The sequence below is a fragment of the Macrotis lagotis genome, chromosome 3 (assembly GCF_037893015.1).
Source record: "Macrotis lagotis isolate mMagLag1 chromosome 3, bilby.v1.9.chrom.fasta, whole genome shotgun sequence".
Classification (NCBI taxonomy): Eukaryota; Metazoa; Chordata; class Mammalia; order Peramelemorphia; family Peramelidae; genus Macrotis; species Macrotis lagotis.
In genome coordinates this window covers 108,077,034-108,100,692 of record NC_133660.1, presented here as the reverse complement: position 1 = coordinate 108,100,692, position 23,659 = coordinate 108,077,034, and positions in this window count along the sequence as shown.

Sequence of the window (23,659 nt, the reverse complement as noted above, 5' to 3'; positions counted from 1 at the left end):
TACATCATACAAGATTGTCAGTTATTATGGCACATAAATTGGCAAGTGACATAACAACTACTGTAATTTCATCTTGATTGCTGATTCAATAACCCTTTTAATTTTTGGTACAAGTAATTCAGTTTTCCTCTACTTTCTGTTTATTCATTTTATTTTTTTCATAGAACCAGCATCTTGTTTTATTTGTTAGTTCAATTATTTTAACTTTCAATTTTATTAATCTGTCTTTTTTTCAGGAATTCTAGTTTGATGCTTTATTAGGGATTTTATATATGTTTTCCCCTTGTTTTCTTTTAGTTGTGTGTATAATTAACTGGCTATTTTCTTTTTTAATGACATGTTTAGAGATATACATTTTCCTCTAAATAATATTTAGATGGTATTCCACAATTTTTAATATGATCTCATTGTTTTCATCTTTTAATGAAATCGTTTATGTTATTATAATTGCTGCTTGAACCACTCATTCATTAAATTTAGATTTTGTTTCCCTAATAACTTTTAATCTGTCCTTCCAAAGCCCTTTATAAAATACAGTTTTATAGGCTTATGATCTTAAAAGAGTGTACTTAGTATTTATTCTTATCTGCATTTGGTTGTGAGGTTTTTATGACCTAAGATAGGGCTATTTTTGAAAGAGTAATATAAAGCTAAAGAAAAAAAAGCTATTCATTTCTATTTCCATTCTGTTTTCTCTAGAGTTCTATCATATCTGATTTTTCTAATATTCTATTTAACTCCTTCACTTCTTTATTCTTTTTTTTTTTCAGGTTTTTGTAAGGCAGTGGGGTTAGGTGGCTTGCCCAAGGCCACAAAGCTAGGTAATTACTAAATGTCTGAGGCCAGATCTGAACCCAGGTACTCCTGACTCCAGGGCTGGTGCTCTATCCACTGCACCACCTAGCCACCCCTTGACTTCTTTATTCTTTATTTTATAGTTATATTTATCTGATTCTGAAAGGAGATAGTTGAGGTTCCTCACTAATATAGTTGTGTGTTTGTGTGTGTGTGTGTGTGTGTGTGTGTGTGTGTGTGTGTTTATGCTTCCTAGCTGTGTGACCTTGGGCAAGTCATTCAAACCTGATTGGCTCGCATCCAGTCCATCTCCAGTCATTCTGAACTGTAACTGACCGCTGAACTCAGATGACTCTAGAGGAGAAAGTGAGACTGGTAACTTAGCACAGACCTCCTCACTCAAATCCAGTTCATTTACTTGTCATGATATCACCCCCCCTGATGTTGTGGTCTTCTTTGTTAAATGAAAGTCGAAATATTATATACATATATATATATGTATATATATATATATATATATATATGTATATATATATATACATATATATATATACATATACACACACACACACACACACACACACACACATACAAATTTGTGTACATACATTACATTGCTCTCTTGCCCATGCTTTGATCTGTGAATGGCCACAGGCTCACCCCTCTGCTCTGGAGCAAGAGGAGGGTCCATGGTTGGCTATGAAGGTCCATACTTGGCTATGGAAGCCCAAAGTGCAACCTGGATCTCAGCGTGGGTAAACAGCAGAATCCTGCCCCCAGGGAGAGCAGAGTGCTCTGCAGTTTTCCCCATTTTTGTGGGCTGCGTTCTGGAGGTGCAGGCTGGCTCCCCCGATTCCTGATGCAAGTTCTCACTACAGGGCTGCTCTGAGTCCAGTGCTTAGTCTGCATTCACCCTGTTCTCTCACCACCCCTTCATACTGTTTTCAGTGATCCCTGGGCTGTGCTACACTGAAGCTCCAGCCTTTTCCAACTACCAATCTCAGTGAAACACACCTTTCCTGTGGAACTTCTAAGTTGTCTTGGACTGGGAAACTGTGGGTTCTGCCCCTCTAAATTTTGAGTAGAATCATAATTTGGCAGCTATTGGAGTCTTTTGGGGAACAAATTTCCAGGAATTTCTGACTTTGCTATCTTGACTCCATGCTTGGATTCTATTTTCTAATCCATTCTGCTTTCTATTTTCATTCCATCTATAAATTCATACAATTTACATTCATGGTTATAAATACTAACTGCACATTTCCTTTTATCTTCTTTTCTTCTGTTTATTATTCTCTTTCTGTTTTTCCTGAATGATTCTTTTAACTGTGAATAAGAGGCTATTCTTTGCTTCATTTCTTACTTGTCTTAATCAATGAGTAGCCCTGAGGGTTCTTGTCTTGTCCTCTCTTGACCTTTTTACCTCATCTCTCTCATACCTAGCCTTAATCACTGAATGGACTTTGCCTCAGACAAACTGTGATCTGGGAAATTCCTTAGCTTGAAATAAATCATGGTCTTCCACTGTATCCAAGGTCATCTCCAGTTGTCCTAAATTCATATCTGGCCACTGGAATGAGAGAACTCTTATGACAAAGTGAAGCTGGTGACTGCACAGCACCTCATTATTTATATCCAATTCAATTGCATGTATGGCATCACCTCCCTGATGTCATGGTTCTCTTTGTGAGTGATGGACAAACAACAACCCATTATGCTAGCAACTCCTCTCAGTACAGGTAAAGTGAAGTTTAATTTTTTTAATTTTTATACAATTAATTGCTTTTTTATCTGCATCTATCTAGTTTTAAGGTTCTGTCTTACAAAACAACCTCATTGTTTAATATTAGCCCAATAAAATGTGAAAATGCAGTTTCATAAATTATTTCTAATTACATTATTTCTTATGGAAAAAAATTCCTTCCTCGATTTCATCAATCCTCAAGAGTTCTGAAACAAATTAATGTTGAGTATTGTTCCCACTGAATTCTCTTTGAACTGGAAGCTCTAAAATTAGCTAAAAATATTCCTGGAATCTCTTTTAATGGGAGATAAGCAAATTCTTTCAATTTCTATTTTAGCCTCTGGTTCTAAAACATTAGGGCATTTTTTTTCTTTAATTATTTTAATCATGACATCTAGGTTCTTTCTTTCATCATGGATTTCCATTCCATCCCAAGACGAATAATTCTTAAGCTTTATCTTGTTGATCTATTTTTGAAGTTAATCATTTTTCCTATGAATTCTTTTACAGTAACTTCTTTTTTTAATTCTTTGCATTTATTTTATTGTTTCTTGGGGTTATTAGCTTCCATCTGCCCAATTCTAAATTTGTTAAGAATTGCTTTCTTCAGTGAGCTTTTATGTCTTTTTTCCATTTGGACAATTAGGCTTTTGAAAGTTTTTTTTTTTTTTTTGGTTAAGGTGAATTTTGTACCTCTTTTTTTTAATTTGGTCAAGTCTGTTATTTATTTCAGTTTTTTTAAGTTTGTTTCATTGAGGTATTACATATCCTTTTATTGTTTTCTTCCCTTTGCTCTTACCTCTACCTGTTTTTTCTCTATCACTCTTATTTAATTTTGAAAATCATTTTTAATTTTTCCAAGAACTCATATTGGATTTGTGTCTGGTTCACATTTTTCTTTGATGTTTTTCTTATAGTTTTTTCATTGCTTTGAGTCTGTATCTTGATGTTCCCTGTCATCACAGTAGATTTTTTAAGATTAATTTTTTTTTTTTGGTGTTTGTCTATTTCCACTCCCTTTCTTGATTGCAGATGCTGTCATCTGTGAAGAGGTGTGGTCACTGATATCTGTCACTCAGAAAGAAACCTTAATCTTTTGAGATTACAATCAGTACTATTATACAGAATATCTGGACCCTTGGGGGTAAAAGTGATACTTCCCATTAGGATTTCTTCTCCCTTTAGACCAAAAAGCACTTATCTCTAATCTCGAACTATGACCCAGAAATAGGTATAGTCAATGAAGTTGCCAAATGATATCTGGTCATGTATTTGGCCATGTCTCTTGTTTAAAAGGTACCACAGCTTCTTGCTTCTGTCACTACCACCTAGTGACACCACTGTTGATTCATCCCTCTACTCCCATTCCATAGCTTTATCCTGATGACCTTTTATTTTGTCTTGAATGTCTAGCTCTTAAATTTTGTTGACTCTTCTACTCCAGAGTTCGATTTAAAGATATTTTAAAGTTGCTTGGAAGGGGATATTGGAAGTTGTCAGCTAACTGCTTTCTCTGTCATCTTGGCTTCACATGCAGAAACCCTCTTTGTTTATGTAACTAATTTTAAGAAAATTTAAATGTGAAATTAAATGTAAAATAAAGCAAATTAGGAGCAATTGTTAATGCTACCAATTATTTCTTGCCAAAGGCAGAGCTATAACTAGGACAGAGTGACTGAGGCTATTTTTTCATGGTCCTAAAATTTACAGGTTGCTGATAATGTTTATGCTCCTCCAGCAGCTTAATAAAATTGATTTTCGCACAAAATTAGCAAGGACAAATACCTAAAATAATAAATTTCCAGAGAGTCTAAAAGTCAGACAGACCCCAGGTGAGTTTCTGCTTGGGCAGCCCTTCCTTCCTCTTTTCCCCCTATCTTTGACTTAGCATAGCACTCCCTCACTCAAATCCAATTCATGTGCTTTTCATGCATCTCCCTGCTGACATGGTCTTCTTCAGAACAAAGGACAAACATCATCATTTGTGGTTTAGCAAAAACAGCATTATGGTGTCCTTCTGTCTCAGACCAGGGGGATTTTTGTCCTACTTTCTAAGGTCTCTTTCTTGAGTTTCCTTTACCCCCAGATAGCTCAATTTGATTTTAGAATTTTAATTTGAAAGTATCTTGTACCATATGCCTCAGTGCATGCAGAAGTCCTTGCTCAGAGCAGCACTAACTAAATGACTTTCTGCAGATCGCCTTTATTCATATTAATATATGAATATTACAAAGCATTTATTCCAAAAAGAAATTTAAAACTAGATGTGAGGAATCATTGGCAACACTAATTATGATGTCACTCCATAATAAAAAGGCTTTTTACACTTACAAAAATAATTTTAAACACAATTTTTCAAGAGCATAACTGTTGCTTAAAGTATAGTTCGTCTCTAATCAAATCTCTTACTAATTTCTTGTGAAATTCAAAGCATTGGATGAGCCCTGATACACAGGATAATTCAAGAACTCCTGGGACTGTTTATACTTAAACAATTGAGTGAATTTTTCCAAAAAGTTCCCTTTGAAATGCTAAAGATAGAAAATGGTATTTTCCTTATTTGACAAGATTTTCAGGGACAAAAATGAAGTAATAAATTTATTTATCTCTATAGATGAAAAGGGGCTACGATCATTAATCTATCAAACAACTTCTGCTGATGAAACAACTTCCTTGATGTTTAAAAATTTGTTGAGAAAAAGACATTGCTGAAAGCTAAATGAAGTCCATTAAAAATTTAGAAAGAAAAATACAATGGAATTAATTTAGAAAGCATTTATTTGAAGTCTTTTGTGTATAAGGCCACAAAGAACCCAAATTTCAGTTAACAGGAAAAGAAAAAATCTTATCCTCAAAGAAGTATAACTTAGAAAGGAGAAAAGATGGACAGAAGAATAATGAAAGATAAAATATGAAAAGCACATGAGAGCTTAAAGAGTCAGAGAAAGAAGAGGTAACCTGGGATTCAATAACTGTGTAAAGTAATCTGTCAATGGCAGCCAAGTAAAGAAACAATATTTTTTTCATTTATTAAAATGCAAGATATCATCTTGTCTTGCTTTTTATTAGGTATGAAAGAATAAAAACTATGAAAATAATAGAAATACAGATACTTCACAGTGACCTATCCAAGCTATAAATTAAATTAGGTCAATGAAAAATCAAGTAGGGCAAACAAACAAAAAAGGAAAAAAGAATAATCATGTCCCTTTGAAACTTCTATTTTTATATTTTCCTAAAACATTAGTTGACCAAACACCAAATATTTCATAATTGATACAAGTGATTTGACTTCAAATACATGACTGCTACTTTTTACATACAGTGATGTTTAATTTACAAATAGTTGTATTTAATCAACTAATCAACAAACAATTATTAGGGTATCAGGTGTAGTGTGCAACAATGGGAAATCACTGATAAAGGTCAAACATTTCTTAAGAAAACTGAGATTATTGGACAACCAGATGACACAATGGATAGAGCACCCCTAGAGTCAGGAAGATCTGAGTTCAAATCCAAACTCGGGAACTTAATAATCTCCTGGTTATGTGACCTTGGCAAGTCACCTAACCCCACTGCCTAACAAAAAAAAAAAAAAAAAAAACAACTAAGATTCTACTGGGACAGTATTTTCCCAGGTAGAAAAATGTATAATGCATACATACATACATATACATATATGTATATATGTATACACACACACACATAATAAAAGTAATTGGGAGACCAAGGATATTGGCTAAGTAGGAAATTAGGAAAGTCTATAGGACCTTGAATGGAATGAGAGTCCAAGAGGTAAAGAAGAGAAATAAGAATTTATAAAAATGAAGGAACATACAAAATCAAATGAGTTGGAATGATATGGATAATATGTATAGAACCTGATCAGTTAATATGAACCTAAATTTTGAAGGGATTTAAATTGGTATTTTATGCTAGAGAAACTGGAAAGCTACTTTTTTTAGCAAAGAAGTATGGCCAGATCCTGAGCTTTAGGACAACCATTTTGACAGTTATAAAGAGAATAAACTAAAGAGACAAGAGTTGGAAGGAGGGAGACCAATTAAAAGGCTATTGCAATTGTCCAGGTAAACAGTGATGCAGCCCTGGTCATGGTGCTAGTGGAGAGAAGGGAATAGATCCAATTAACCTTATGAAGGAAAAATTAGCCAGACTTTGCTATTTTATTGGATTTGAAGCCTGAATGAAAATGAAGACTAAATGATGACTCCTAGGTTGTTGCTAACCTGAGTGACTAAAACTCTCTGAGTCTGACAGCATAAAGTCAGTGACCTGAAGAAAAAAGAAAAATCACTGTCAAGTCACTCTAGATTTAAAGACCATATGTAATTAAAACTTGAAATGAGGTGTCTTTAAACTCATTGCTCTTTGGAAATCTGGAAACGCTCATATTTCCTTTTTCCCCTTCGATTTAGTCTTAAAATATATTTTTACATGGTTCGTTGCTTTCTCCTTTATGCCTGTGTTTTGCCTCCCTCTTCGTTTTCCTTTTCCTTAGATCAGCCTTAACAATGTTGGCTTTCAATTCAGGTTAAGGAATGCCCTCTTTAGAAGACTTCATTTTCTGCCTAGTGCCACACTGCCCTCTAGTGGTCAGATTGAGATATTCTTAGGACTTCCACCAACTAATCGGAGGGACACCATTTTACACTTCACTGAAAAACAGTGTTTATGGTGACTCTCCATGTAAGCTTTTTTTTTTTTTGGTAGCCAAAAGAAAACATTTTCTCTGTTCTTGGGTAGCTTCTTGATGCCCCCCCCCGGAAATGGTTGTACCTATTTTCTTTTAATGAATCCAAAAACTTAATTATTCATAGTTGCCAGTGTTTAGATACTTGAGATTCCAAAATCTTATTTAATCTATCCCAAATCACTAAACCTATGATGTAAATATGAAATATTTTCATAATATCAGTCCATAAGAAGATGAGTCCTAATATTTTCTCTAGCTCTAAGTCTGATTCTATTTTTTGTCTAGGTTAAAAATTCTTGGAGATACAGACAATAAGTGCTCCCTTCCCCATCCACAACTTTAATTTCTGAAAAGTTCAGAAAAAATGGATTACCCTATAGGTCAACAGAAAATGCTCATTTCCCTGCTCTCCACAGATCATCCATACCATTAGAAATTGTTCTTTATTTCTGTCCACCAGACTTCCCCTATTAAACTCTGAATTGTCAAGGATAGAGTTAGTTTTTTACCCTTTTTTATCTTCATCATTTAGTACAGAGCCTGAAAAATAATAGGCATTTATTAAATGCCTCTTTTCTGACTGATTAGTTGACTCAACCAGCACTTTTAGTCTCTTCCTCCCAATTAAGTTTATCAAAAAAGCTAGTCAATTCCTAAGCTAATAGCATATCTGTTCTTATCATTCTCTCCTCCCCCCTTATTATCCTTGATACTTTCAAATCCATTTTCACCTAACTTATGGTTATAGATTCATTCTAAATAATTTTATATGACCTACTTCTACCTTTTGTTTTTATATTAATCATTTCCTTATGCTTCCCATCCACCTCTAATGAACCCTCTTCTTTAATAAAGGAAAAGAATTAAATAAAAATGATCAATTAAAGGGACTCTTTCTGACAATGCATACACAATTTGTCCTAGTGATTTCTCTGCTGAGAGGGAGAAGGCATGTTTTATCTCTTCTCTGGAATCCATTACTCAGACTTCTGTTGGTGATATTCTTTCATTATGTTGCAGTTATTGTATATTGCTCTCCTGGTTGTGTTTATATATTATGTTACCTCAGTTCATAAAAATATTCCCATATTTCTTTGAATCTCTCATAGTTATCATTGCTTAATATGCAATAAGGTTCCATTTCATTCATATATCATAGAATTTGAAGTATTTTGGCCATGATTCAGTCACTAAGCTTTTACTTTATTTCCAGTTCTTTTCTTCCAAAACAAGCTATGAGAATGTTGCCTAGATAGCTAGGACAGATTTAAATCTATGATTGTTTTAGATTGATAGATATAGAGATAAAGATAAAGATAGAGATAAAGATACAGATACAGATACAGATACAGATACAGATACAGATATAGATACATGTGTGTATATAAAAAATGTGTTTCTTTTTTTAACATTGTTGGAACATATGACCAAGCAGATCAAAGTACAGTTTACCAAAGTACAGAAAACCATTTTTAGTTCTTAGTACCTAACATACCATTCCATGAAAGAGACAAATATTATTAGTATTATTCCAGATCTGAATAATCTACAATGAGTATATCTCCTGCAGTGTTTCCATTTCTATACAGATTATAAAGACTGGGCTAGCTGAAGAACTTAAGGACTAGCAATTTCCCCTCAGCAATAAATCAAATACTGGTCTCTCTACCAATACATTAAAAACTATAAAGTAAATAATCCTGACAGAAATGAATTGGATAATTCACTTTCCCGGCAATCTAACTTCAGCTTAGTTGAATAAGTAAAATCTAATAAGAATGAATTGTTATTTACCAAATGACATTATTGAATGCACTGGAAGCACTGCTATCTGTGGTTGAGCACTCAATGGACACTAGAGGAAAATGTGGTCAAAAGTCAATAGTAAGGTCAGAAGATTTAGGCAAGCACTATATGATCTATCCTGGACTTTTATTATGAGAAGGCTAATTTATTTCTTTTAGGCTAATGTTAAGCTTCTATTATTTCTATTATTACTTTCCTCATAGTGAGTCCCAAATTCCGGGGATGTGGGGTAAACTGATGGTAGGTGACCCAGAGCTGAGTCTCACCTTTGATTTTCAAAGGGTGAAACGCATACATCTGGGGCATAAAGTGGCATTCCCCTACTCAGACTCCTGGAAATTCTTCCTGTCCAGTTCTCACAATCATCAAATAGAGATTCAACTCCTATTGAAAAGGGATCAGGTATTTCCACTATTTGTAACCTAGTCCAAGCAGCAAAGCATCTGAAGGAGGCAGGGGACAATATATGCCAAACAAGGCAACGTATCATCATTTCCCCTCAAAACCTGATGGAGACAGTCCTATATCCTGAACCCAAGAGCTTTGGGAATTGTCATGTTTCAATCCTAGCAACTTCAGCCATCATCCTGAGAAATGTGAGGGATATAATGTAGCAACTTCAGGGTTACAATCACAGCTATGGAAAACCCAAAAAAGAAGGGTCTTGGCCCCAAAGTCCTTGGCATTGTCAAATGTTTGACTATCAGAAATTGATATGGTTTTATCAATGCAAATGAATCAGAGGCAAATGGTAATGTCCCAACAACTATGGGACTTTTCCATTTGACTTGCAATTGAAGCCTTTCTCATGTGTCATCTCCCTCCTTTGATTGTTTCATCCTGAAGCACAGGGATTTTCTTGGTTTTGTTTATCACAGGCACTTATTAAATCTTTTATTCATTCATTCTTTGTGATTTCCCAAACCAAAACATCCTTCCCTGGTCAGTACTTCCTTCAAGTGTTGTCTTCCCCTAGTAAGCTCTAAGAAGGTACATATTGTTTTGCTTTGTGTATTTTTAGCTCCAGTGTTTGGCACTAAAGAATAATAAATGTTAATGATTTTATTCATTCATTTGAGAAACCTGTCCAATAATATTGAAAAGAATAATGTGCAACAGTAGATCCCAATTTAACTTAACAATCAAAAATTTTATTTGTAAATTACTTGTTTGAACTTGGAACTTATGTTCCTGGAGAAAAAAAAAAAGATGTCTGTTTCCTAGAGACTCTTTTAACCCATAATTTCAATATGGTATTGAAATATTATATGTAGGACGGCTAGGTGGCACAGTGGATAGAGCACTGGCCTTGGAGTCAGGAGTACCTGGGTTCAGATCTGATCTCAGACACTTAATAATTACCTAGGCGTATGGCCTTGGGCAAGCCACTTAATCCCATTGTCTTGAAAAATCTAAAAAAATTATTATATGTAGAAAATAATTCTAGATGAAATTATATTTCTGTGGGAAATCTATTCAGAGATTCAATTAGATATCAGGGAACTTTCTCTTCCCTGACTTTATCCTTGGCAATGAAAACAGGATCCTTCTAATATTAAGTCATTAGTTATTCTAGTATCCTGATCCAAGGGCTAAAGAATTAGGATGAGAATTATGAGGCCCTTCCTCCATTCAGACCTAGAATCAGTCTGAAATAGGGTATAGTTGTAGGAGATGAAATGTTTAATTTAGGAAATGCCTTTTGTTCTAATTTTCTCCCTTCTATTCCACATTTTCCATTTTTCCTCTTGTTTTCAATTGATGAGGAAGAGAAAACAACAGCAACAGGAATAAAATCTGCCAGTGGTTACAGAAAGATGGACTTTCTCTCATATTAATTATTTTTAAGACCATATACGACCAATTCAATTTTAAGAGTTTCAAGGACTGTTTGAAAAAATTGAAGATATGTAAAGCTAAAGTCCCCAGCTTAGGGGCAGTTAGGTAGGATAATGGATAGAGCACTGACTCCAAAGTCAGGAAAACCTGAGTTCAAATTCAGCCTCAGATACTTGAAACTTACTAGTTGTGTGGCATTGGGTAAGTAACTTAACCTCATAAACTCACAAAAACAAATTAACCAAAAAAGAAAAAAAAATCCCTAACTTTATAACTCTCCATCCAGTGATACTCAGTGAAACCTGAGATTTATTGGTACTTCAAGACAATCTGTATGGCCTAGATATTAGGTACAAAGTATTATGAGAAGAGGAAGGACAAATAAAAAAATGATATATTTTTATCCCAAACCACCAACAGACTTAATAGAAACTGTGGACCATGAAGGAGAACTCAATCTTCTCCCCATGCTAAAAAAGAGGCAAAAGAGGCACTCACTCTGAAATAGTTGGATTAAACACTTGGAATAGTTTGGTGAAAGTGAGGGCATGATGGCTATGATCTATGAAATCCTAACAATATTTTTCCATCTTTCCTCAATGAGTTCAGTGCTTGGTTCATACTCTATCTTATCTACATCTCCTTTCCTCATAGCAGTGGATTAAAATACTCATGCTGTTGCTCTTCAAAATGCATTAACATTCTAGTTCCTCAAAGCATTCAATTCCTCCATGCCACCTTAGCTACACACAGAAACCATTGTTGCTTTGATCTTGGCATTACCACAAACATTTTTCATGAATTCTAAAATTATGTTATCTGACGATAGTCTTTTATCATTACATTTCTCTATATGTTTTTTGATCTGGTATTCATCCTCACCATGATCGCCTGAAGTTCTCTCTCCATCACCTTTCCATAGCTCCACTGTTCTCCTTTTCCCTCTTTCCTATCTTAGTACATTGGCAAATAACTTCAACTCTCCATTTTCCTTTATACATCATTCTGTTACCTCCTTGATTGTGCTTTGTAAAATATTAACTTTATGTTATTCCTACACATTTATTCCTACTAACATGCTATGAAATGTGTCTATGTATAAATACATAGACATATGCATTTGTATATATATTATTCAGATATACATATAATACATTTACATATATATGTGTATATAAGCATATATACTGACAAAGATATATAAACTATCCAATCCTAATCTTTCTCCTAAATTAATCTCTCATTATTAACTACTCTTTAGACATTCAAAATTGGATGTCTCATAAGCATCTCAAATTCAAAATATTCAAAACAGAACTTATTCTTACCCTCCAAATATTTTCCTTTCCCAGTGTTCTATACACTTTCAAAGGTACATCATCCTTTTAATGATACAAATCCACAATTTGATGTCATTCCCAATTACTTGTTTCCACTCACATCACATTTCGAAGTTGTAGATTGTTTTTTTCTTTCTGACAAAATTTCTGATATATGTAACCTTCTTTTCCACGATTATGGTACCATCATTACTCATAAAGCCACCACTCTAATACAGGAACTAATTAATTCATGGCTACACAGTTGAAATAAATTGGTCTTTCCACTTCAAGTCTCTCCCCACTGAAATCCATCCTCTACTAAGCTCACAAGTTGATATTCTTAAAATATGTCTGGACATGAAACATCTCTACTAAGTAAGCTATAAGTTTCTCCATATTACATCTAAAATAAATAAATAAATAAATAAACAAACAAATAAATAAAATGCTTTGTTTAGCATTTAAACTCTATCCAAAACTGTCCCCTTCTTATCTTTCCAGTTTTCATACATTTTCCTCTCATGCAAACTCTATGATGTAGCTATATGGATCAACTTATTACTCCTCATTTATGACTTTCCATTTCATTACCTCAGGGTCTTTTTATTAGTTATTTTCTATGGCTTAAATGATTTCCCTCTTTTCCCTGGCTTACCTTTTAAAGTACCAACTCTAATCTGACCATCAGCAGAGTAGCTTTTCCTGTGTCTCTTCCCAAACCCCATTGCTAGTGTTTTCCCTCTGAGATTATATTCCATTTATATTAAATATATCTAGTTATTTGTTTGTTTCCTCTCTCAATAGAATGTGAGGTCCATGAGAGTTAGGTCATTTTATTTCTGTCCTACTTTATATTCCCAGTACTTAACGTAGTATCTAGCCCATAGTAAACATTTAAACACTTCCTGACTAAATAGGCAAGATATTGAGAGTTATCTTTTTCTCTCTTTTGTATTATAGCCTAGTATCACTACTCTACCAGAACAAAAACAAAAATGAAAAAATTAAAAAGCTGAAAATATGTTGACTGGTCCAAAGGTTCTATCCAACTGATTAGTCTCAAAGAAAAAGTAAATAAAAAAAAAGATACATGACAGCCTTGAGTTCCTAACTCCTTAGGTGACAAACACATTAATTAATCCAACCTCAAGTATCTACAAACTCCTCCCAGGGATGCCATGGCACATCCCTTGACTCACAAATTATTTCTTACCTCTTACCTCTCTTAAGATTATCTTTCCCAAGACCATCTCGAGTGATGTCATAAGGGAGTCATTTCTTTCTCTGAGTTCCCTTGCTTCCTTTTGAGTATAATAACATTGTTTCAGCAATGTAGCAGGATATAGCAAATTGCCATTCACATCTGATATTATTGGGGACAGCAAAATATTCCAAAGTGAAGGAATGAGGTTTAGCTTGGTGGTCCTAAATGCAACTGCTACTTCAGGACTAGACTAAAGGGATCATAGTGAATAGATCAATGATGTAACACTACTAATAATGATATCTAGCATGTATTTAGCAATTTAAGATTTGCATATTGCCTTGACAATATTATTATATCCTTACAACAATCCAAGAGATAAGTGTTATTATTAGGTTTATTTCATAGATGAAAAAAAATTGAATCAGGAACAAGCAAAGTGACTCACCCAGAATCATACAGTAAGTATCTAAGGGTATAAACTCATAGTATGGGAAACAATTAGTTTCACATAAGATGGACATGAATAAATTATTTGTCATGTCTGTTGTTTTAAGAAACTTTTGAATTAAAGGGATCATAAATCCATTTGAATATCTGAGAGTACTACTCAAGAGTAGTGAATAGAATATTAATGATTTCAAACTTTCTAAACTTCTAATTTGTTTGATCAAGCCAAACAGTGAGTTGCTTTCTCATACAGCAGAATAGGACCTCTTTAAATAAACATCAGTTGCTCAAATAAAATATGACATTAACAAAATGGAATAAAATAACTTGGAGTACATGACGGCAGGGCAGGGGGGGATTCAGTATAAAAACTAATATAAAAGAAGATCAGTGTTGAGAATTTGTCATACCAAATGTTATTAACTAAAAATGACTATGAGGGTTTCATAGATCATTTCAATCTGTTTAAGTCACTTTCTAATTTTCTCTCAAATTTCCTAAGGTTAAACTACAAAGATACTGGCTCCTTTACAAAATCTTGATTTTGGTGTCAGTTATCATTATGATGAATAGTTATTAGACAAATTACATATAGGTAATTCACTGATATCTCATGAACCAATTACCAAGTATCAGGATACATACACACACACACACACACACACACACACACACATATATATATATATATATGTATAAAAGGAAAGAGAGAGATGATAGATAGATATGTATATATTAAACATTTACTACAGAGTATAATAATCTGAACTATAGGCTAAGTAAGTAAAACAGCTGAGCTGTAAATGGGAGGATATTTTATAGCTTTATATTAATGAAACATTTTTATATGTGGAGAAATAGGAATGAAATAACTTCTTTTATGTACAAAAACCACTTGTCCTTATAACTGCAGTTGAATTATCAACAGTCTCTCATGTTCTCTCTGTACTTTTTCAGATTCTGCCAAGAAAAGAAATTTCAGCTCCTCCCAAATATGTTTTGTTTTTTATTTTTTCCTAGATAATTTTTTAGTGCAACGAGTAGGTGGCTACCCAGTCTTGTGAAGTGTACACACAAGGATAATGAGAGTCCACGTGGATAATGAGAGAGACAAGTTGGGTGCTTTGAAGAAAGGACATTGAAAAAGAAAAACAGTTAGGACTTGTCAATCTATAGACATTTACAAATAGTGAGATTTCAATATCTGAGTAGCACTATTTGGAAATACAGTCAGATTTGGTCTGATACAAAAAAAATTTAGCTGAAGGAGTTAAGATACAGAAGGGAATGTGAAACTATTGTCAGTTGAAACAGGGACTCACTGTGATCTGTGATATTCCTCGTTAACTCTCTAAGATGAATACACCTCTGCCTTCTATCAATTCTCTAATTAAAGTTCTAAAGTTGACTTGGATAAAGGTGATTTGATTGAACACAAGAAAATGACAAGAAGGACCTGCTCTTATAGAAATAGTCAGTTTGAGTAATATCTGGTATCTCCATTAGGAAATATAAAAATTTTATTGTTTTGTTTCTAGTCCTCACCCACTTAAAGGCAACTCTTGGCAAATAATGGCCAATATAAAGTTTTCCCATTTCCTTAGGGAGATGAGAGGTTTGTCATTTTACCTTTCACTTTACAATCTTTTTTTTAGGCTTTTGTAAGGTAAATGGAGTTAAGTGGCTTGCCCAAGACCACACTAGGTAATTATTAAGTGTCTCAGGCCAAATTTGAACTCATGTACTCCTGACTCCTGGGCTGGTGCTCTATCCACTGCACCACCTAGCTGCCCCCCCCTTACAATCTTAAAAAACAAAAAATACTATTTTAATAAGATTATGATTAACTCATTACTGCAAGTTGGAATTTTCTTTGGAGTTAGCCTGAGGGATTGTCAGCAAATAGAATGGAAAGAAAAAAGAAAGGATAGTAAGAAAAGAAGCATAACAAAAAAGGTCCAGATAGGTATCATATTAGCTCTTTGGATATGGGTTGAGGTGGGGATCAATTCAGATATTTAAATTCAAAATAAGTTCCACTTTAGATACTTTCTTAGTTGTAAGTCACAACCTCAGTTTCTTTATCAGTAAAATAGGAATACTACTTCATAGGTTTGTTGTAAGCATTAAATAAGAAAATATATATGAAGTGCTCTGCAAATTTTGAAATGCTAATAATTGCCACAATAATAATTATTAAAATCATGATGTCAGCCAATTCAATGTAAAATACAAAAGCTAATGTCATACATTTACACTTAAACCAAAATATATGATGATCATCATATCTGGGACCTTTAAATGTCTCTAAATTCTCTAAATTATAAATTTTATGTTAACTCTTTTTTAATGTTCCATAGACATTTCAAGTTCAACATATGGAGAAAAAGAATTCAGTTTCCCTAAAATCATCCTTCTTCCATATTTCTCTATTTCTAGGGAATGAAATTTTCTCAACTATAGTAAATGACTTACAACTCTGGATTCATCCTTACCTTTGTCCCTATCCTTTTTTTCTGAATCTTACTCAATTTCATTGTCTTTATGTTTTAATAAAGGAAATATTTCTTTACCCCTCCCTCTAATCATATGGATTGTAACCTAGCTCAGGTACTTATAACCTCTTCTCTCTGGTCTCTCTTACTCTGTATTTTTCCCTCTGCAATCCATTTTCTCCCTTCTGATCAATTAATAGCACCAAAATACACTTCTTACTATGTCACTCTCCCATTTAATAATTTTTAATGACTCTCATTTTTTCTAGTACAAAATGAAAATTATTTGGCCTTCTATTCAAAGCCTTTCTTTCCATTTTAATTTCATGTTAATTTCCCTTACTTTTTCTCTATTCTAATAAAATTAACCTATCAATTCTTTTTTTATATATAAACAGTTGTTTATCTCATGCTTCTGTGCATTTCTAAAACAGTCTCCCATGTCTAGCACTTAATCTTTCCTCATCTCTGCTTTTGAGGATTCCTATTTTTTTTAAAACACAGCCCCATTGTTAATTCAAGCCCAAAATTTTTCTTTATCTTCTGAGCCCTTAATGAGCTTTACTTTAGGAGTTCACTTTGTACTACATTGTATATGATCTGTATTTAATTCAAAGTGTATCCATTGTTTGCTCCCAATAGATTAGAAGTTCTCTGAGGCCAAGGATCATTTTGTCTTTATATCCCAGGTGCCTATTACAGTACCTTGCACAAAGTAGATACTTAAACATTTGCTAAATTGAATTGATATATTATTCATATACACATATATATGAATTTAATGATATAATATAATATCTATAAATTGACTTTTTGGGTTTGTTTTTTTGTTTTTTGTTTATTTTTTTTTTATTTTTTTCAAGGCAATGGGATTAAGTGGCTTGCCCAAGACCACATGGCTAGGTAATTATTAAGTGTCTGAGGTCGGATTTGAGGTACTCCTGACTCCAAGTCCAGTGCTGTATCCAGTGCACCACTTAGCCACCCCGAAATTGAGTTTTGGGACAAAACATGATACACAAGATTACAAGAGAAAGAGAGAGGAAGGCAGAGACAAAAACAGAGATAGTGTTGTTGACTTCACAGAGGAAGGGATAGGATGATGAATGTGATTTATATAGAGAGGAATAAATAGGATGAATGATCAAGGTCAAGCTGATACAGATATTGGATTGTGGAGCAATAAGCTACCACAGTTAGTTCTCAAGAAATATATAGGATAATTTTTGGAGAATTAAATTGATCCAAATTTTAGAGATTCTTGAATGTCAAGCTAAGGAGTTTGAATGATATATTCCATAAGCAATGGGGAGTCCTTGAATATTTGAGACAATTAGATGATTAGTAATTGGGGAAAGTAAGTTTAAAGCATTTCTCTCCATTTTATCCTTTTGAATCAGAAACTCAAAGTATAATTTTGATGTATTATATGAGGAAGAAAGCCTGTTTCTGTACAATTGTTCTCTTTCTAATGCATCATTTTCTTATGTAGTTTATTATGGACAATGGTAGACATCCTAAACATGTTTACCGATTAGACTGTAACATAAATTTGCTCTATAAATAGTGCATCATCATTGTGCCAATCAAATGTGAATTGTCTGGTTTGCCCAAAAGGAGAGAGCTAGGTCTTTGCATTTTTCTTTCTTTGGTACTTGATAACAATCAAACAAATAGAATAACAAACATTGAGCACTGTCATTGTCATCATAATTGCTTCAGAGAAGTAATTAGATATTAAATCATGAAGGATCTACCAAGGTCTCATATCCTGCATGAATTTAATGTATTAAAGGAAGGAAAACTTTAGAAATGTATGCTTTAGCCATAGATTCAGATCATAACCCATTCATGTCTCTTAATTCTCTGACTGGAGGGTTGTGTAATGATTTTTGTCTGATGATTTTTGCCTCCATCAAGAAAAACTGAATATAATCCAAAATATATTGTCCTCATAAAATTACTACTTCACTAATGAATATAAATGTAAGTTTAGAATGCAGAATTTTTTTCCTGACTCCATAGTTTAATTTGTAAGGTTTAACTGAAAATAACCCCTTTGTATACTGAAAAGTATATAAATGGGCCACATTACCACTTGTTCTGAATTCAAAGTTCCGTATTTTAATAGGAAAAAAATCTAACTAAATTCTTGTTAATGACCCTTAGTTTGTAGATATGAAATTGTTGACATAATGCCACAGGAATCTCAATTTGGTTATATAGGATAATTAGTAAAAATGTTGAATCTATTCATGTTCTTCTACTGTGCCATCATAATTTTTACAGTTTTCATTATTCTTTAGGTTTTGCCAAGGTAAATAAGAACTGTATAGAAAAGTATACTAATATTGCTTTATCTGGTTCAAAACAAGTTCTCCTATATATAGTCTACCTATGTACACTGGGTTTATAGAAATGTCATGGAAACCAATCCAGGACAAATAATAGAGTTCTGTTGTAGCATGCTTAAAGAGGTTTAATACATTAAAAAAATCAATATAAATATTTTGTCACTCTTATTATCTTAATATATTATACCCCTATTAATTTGAAGTGCAAAGGCCTGGAAGAAAGTATATTTAGAATTAACTAAGTTTAGAGTAAGCAATGTTTTTATTAGAAAACAAAAGAGCATTTAATTAGCAATGGAAGAGCAATTGTTTTGAATTATTTGCCAGTTTGAAGACTATTGAAAGCAACCTAAGAAGGTTTTACTATAACTTAACACCGGCAGCATATTCAAAAACAATTATTAAGCATGTGTGTGGACTGTATCATAGGCTCATTGTATAAAAGCAAAACAGTAGTGGTCACTGTCCTCTAGAATTTTAGAATTAGAAGAGATGAGACAGTCAATATTTAGAAAGAAAACAAGCATTTATTGTGTACTATCTGCCAGTTTTGTATTAAGCACTTTACAAATATTATCTCATTAGATTCTTACAGCATCCCTAGAAAATAGGTACTATTATTATTCCCATTTACAATTGAGAGAATTGATACAAATAGCATTTGAGTGACTTGCCCAGGGTCACACAAGCCAGATTCATACTCGTCTTTCTGACTCCAGATCCAGTGCTCTTTTCCCTCCCAAAAATGTAGATCATAACCTATTCATATATGCTCATTCATTGTTTTTTTTCCATAAGTTCACCATAGGTAGGAAAAATATCCAATATTGGAAAACTCCCTCCCTTTCTACTAATTCTATGTGGATATCAGTAGGAAACTCTGACTGTTCAGTGGTCATCACTCACATTCAACACTTTATCAAACTGTTTTCTCTTTCTAGCATATATTTCTCCAATGTTATAATGAAATTCTGCTTTACTTTAAAGTTCCGCATTGGTCATAAATTGCAACTAGCTACAACCAACTATGAGTTTCTCTATTTCTTATGGTACAATACTTTTTTAATGCTTCAGACATTGTTATGGTTCATGTCTCTCTGTCATACAACAAAATGGTTGTTATTAAAATATCAGCCTTGTTTTATCTAGAAAGTGTAGGATTATTAAAAGTTTTACAATTTCCTGGAAGCAATCCTTTCTCACTTTCCAGTTTACTTCAGTCAATTCATTGTTCATTATATTAACTATCCATGTTATGCACAACAATGAACAAATTCAATACAATTTCTATCTAAATGTATTCTATAATCTTTTCAATAGATTCTCTTCATCCTTTTGATCTTTCCTGTTAGTCTGGTAAAGCCAAATCCATTTGAAGAATAATGGATCTCTTCCAAGAGGTTCTCCAGTATCCTAGGACTTGATACAATAAACAAAATGTCATCTGCCAACAAAATCATCTGGAATTCCTTCCACCATGATGCTGAGGGTCATTGGTGAGTATTTATTTTCCTATTGTATACATCTCTTGAAGTTTATGATTAGATGACCTTTAAATATTCTTATTTCTGTTATATATTTCAAAGAATCTTTGATGGATTTTTTGCAAGAATGAGAGATAACCCAAGGTTTTCTCCTTAAATATGGCAGTTTTCTGTTGGGGTTTTTGTAGAGTTGTGTAGTTTCCTTTCCTTGATGTGTATACTTTATATTCAAATCCCAGTTAGCACACTGACATAAATTACTCTTGTTATACGGATGGTAAAATATCATTACCAAAGAGAAGTTCCAATCCTCTACAGTGTCTCAAGTTTGTCTTCTAGTTACAAGTAAGAGACTGAGAGGTTTTATCCCTCTCTCTTCCCAAGTGATTTTCTTTTTTTCTCAAGAGCTTACCTGGATTGTTCAGTTTTCTCTGCTACCATATTTGGAATTCATGGGTTCTAAATTGGTGTGGAAGACTACTTGGGTGTGTAGAAAAGTCCTCAGACAATAATAACAAGATTTTCTTGCATAGTTAAGGATAATTCATTTACGTGTGGGTATTGGATTATTGATTAATTAACCCAGTCAACTCCAATTCTTAAATATGTTTTTTATAAAACTATTTTTTCAACTTATATGCAATGATAGCTTTCTCCAAGCATTTTTTGTAAAGTTTTGAGTTTCACATTTTTCTCCCTCCTTCCCCCTTCTCCTGACAGAGAGCAATATAATATATGTTATACATATATAAATATTTTAAATACAGCTGTATATTCACCATGTGAAAGAAGAATAAAATAAGGGTAAAAAACATGAGAGGGAAAAGTCATAAAATATAAAACAAATTTTAAAAATTGAAAGAAGTATGCTTTGATCTGCAAGCACAATTCAGAGTTCCCTCTCTGGAAGTGGATAACATTTTCCCCCATAAGTCGTTTAGAATAGCTTTTGCATATTGTACTGCTGAGATGAGCAATTTCATCATTACTGATCACCACACAATGATGCTGTTATTGTGTGCAATATTCTTCTGGTTCTATTCACTTACTTAGCATCAATTTATGGTAGACTTTTCGGGTTTTTCTGAAGGCTAGCCATTCATTATTTCTTACAGAACAATAATATGTTATCACATTAATGTACCATAATTTGTTTAGTCATTCTCCAATTGATGGATATCTCTTCAATTTCTAATTACTAGCCACTATAAAAATAGGTGATATAAATATTTTTGTACATGTGAGTTTTTTACCCATTTTTAGGTTTTTGCAAGGCAAATGTGGTTAAGTGGCTTGACCAAGGCCACACAGCTAGGTAATTATTAAGTGTCTGAGACCAGATTTGAACCCAAGTACTCCTGACTCCAGGACTGGTGCTTTATCCACTGCACCACTTAGCCACCCCTACCCTTTCTCATGATCTGATTGAACTATAGAACTATTAGTGGTATTGTAGGATCAAAGGGTTTGCACAATTTTATTATCTTTGGGCATAGATACAAATTACTCTCCTCAAAGGTTGGATCAGTTCACAACTCCACCAACAATGTGTTAATCTCCCAATTTTCCCACATTCATTTCAATTTTGATCATTTGCTTTTTTGTCATTTTAGCTAATATGATAGGTGTAAGGTGGTACCTCTAGTTGCTTTAATTTCCATTTCTTTAATCAATTATGATTTAAAGTATTTTTCATATGACTATAGATAGCTTTAATTTCCTCATCTGAGAACTACCTTTTCATATCCTGTCACCATTAACCAAAGTATGACTTGTATTCTTATAAATCAGACTCACTTCTCTATATATTATAGAAATGAGTCCTTTATTAGAAGGTCTAGTTGCAAAATTTCTTTCCCAAATTCTCTGAATTCTTCTTATTCTTGGTTACTTTGGTTTTATTTGAGTAAAATATTTTTAATTTAATGTAATCAAAATTATCCATTTTGCATTTTATAATGTTCTCTATCTCTTCTTTGGTCAATAAAGTACTCCCCTTTCTATAAATCTGAGAGATATACTATTCATATTTCTTCTAACTTATGATATCACATTTTATATAAAAATCCTATACCCATTTCATAAAAAAATCCTATACCCATTTCAACCATATCTTGGTAAAGGTTGTGAGATGTCGGTCCATACCTGCTACACTAGTTTCCAGTTTTTACAGCAGGTTTTGTTAGAGTGAATTCTTACTCCATAAACTTGACTCTTATGTTTAATAAACAGCATATTACTAAAGTCATTACTACTATTTCTTTTGTAATATATTCCACTTATCTACCACTACATATCTCAGTCAATACTAAATAGTGTTAGTTTCTGCTACTTTATGATACAATTTTAGATCTGATAAGCTAAGCCCCCTTCCTTTGCATTGTTTTCATGAATTTCCTTGATATTCTTGATATTTTGTTTTTTCATATGAATTTTGTTACTATTTTTCTAGATCAATAAATTAATTTCTGTTAGTTTCTAGACCAAAAGGATGAAGAGAATCTATTGCATGGTACTAAATAAGCAATTTAATTTAGGTGGAAGTTTCTCTTATTTTTGTAAAAATAGCTTGGCCTACCCAGTGGAACAATTGGCATTTACCCAATTATTAAATCTGATTTCATTAGTTTGAATAGTGTTTTATAATTGTTTTCATATGGTTTCTGAGTTTGTCTTGGCAGATAGACTCCCAAATATTTTATGTTATCTATAGTTACTTTTAATGCTATTTCTCTTTCAGTCCCTTTCTGGTGGACTCTGTTAGTAATATATAGAAATATTGATGATTTGCATGTGTTCATTTTATAACCTGAAACTTTGCTAATGATACTAATTGCTTCAAGTAGTTTTTTTTAGTTGATTTTCTACAATTCTCCAAGTATACTATCATATCATCTGCAAAAAGTCAGTGACTTGTTTCTTCAATGCTTATTCTAATTCCTTCATTTTTTTCTTCTTTTATTGCTAAAGCTAACATTTACAATATAATATTGAATAATTGTGCTGATAATGTGCATCTTGTTTGTCTCCTTTTCTTAATGGGAAAAGTTTTACCTTATTTCCATGCCTGCTGAGGATTTCAGATAGATACTGCTTATCATTTTAAGAAAAAACTATTCATTTCTTTGCTCTCTAGTGTTTTTAATAGGAATGGAGTGCTGTATTTTGTCAATGGTTTTTTTCAACATCTATTGAAATAATTATATAAACTCTGTTAGGCTTGTTACTGATATGGTCTATTATGCTGATAGTCTTCCTAAATTTTTATTGACATTTTATCTTTCCAAATGCATTTTGAAAGCTTTTCAACATTCATCCATATGCCTATGGATATTTTCAAATTTCAAAATTTTCTTCCACCCTCCCATCCCAACCCCTTCCCTCAGTGGTGAACAGTCAGAGTGATGTTGCACATACAAATTTGTATTAAACATATTTACAGATTAGTC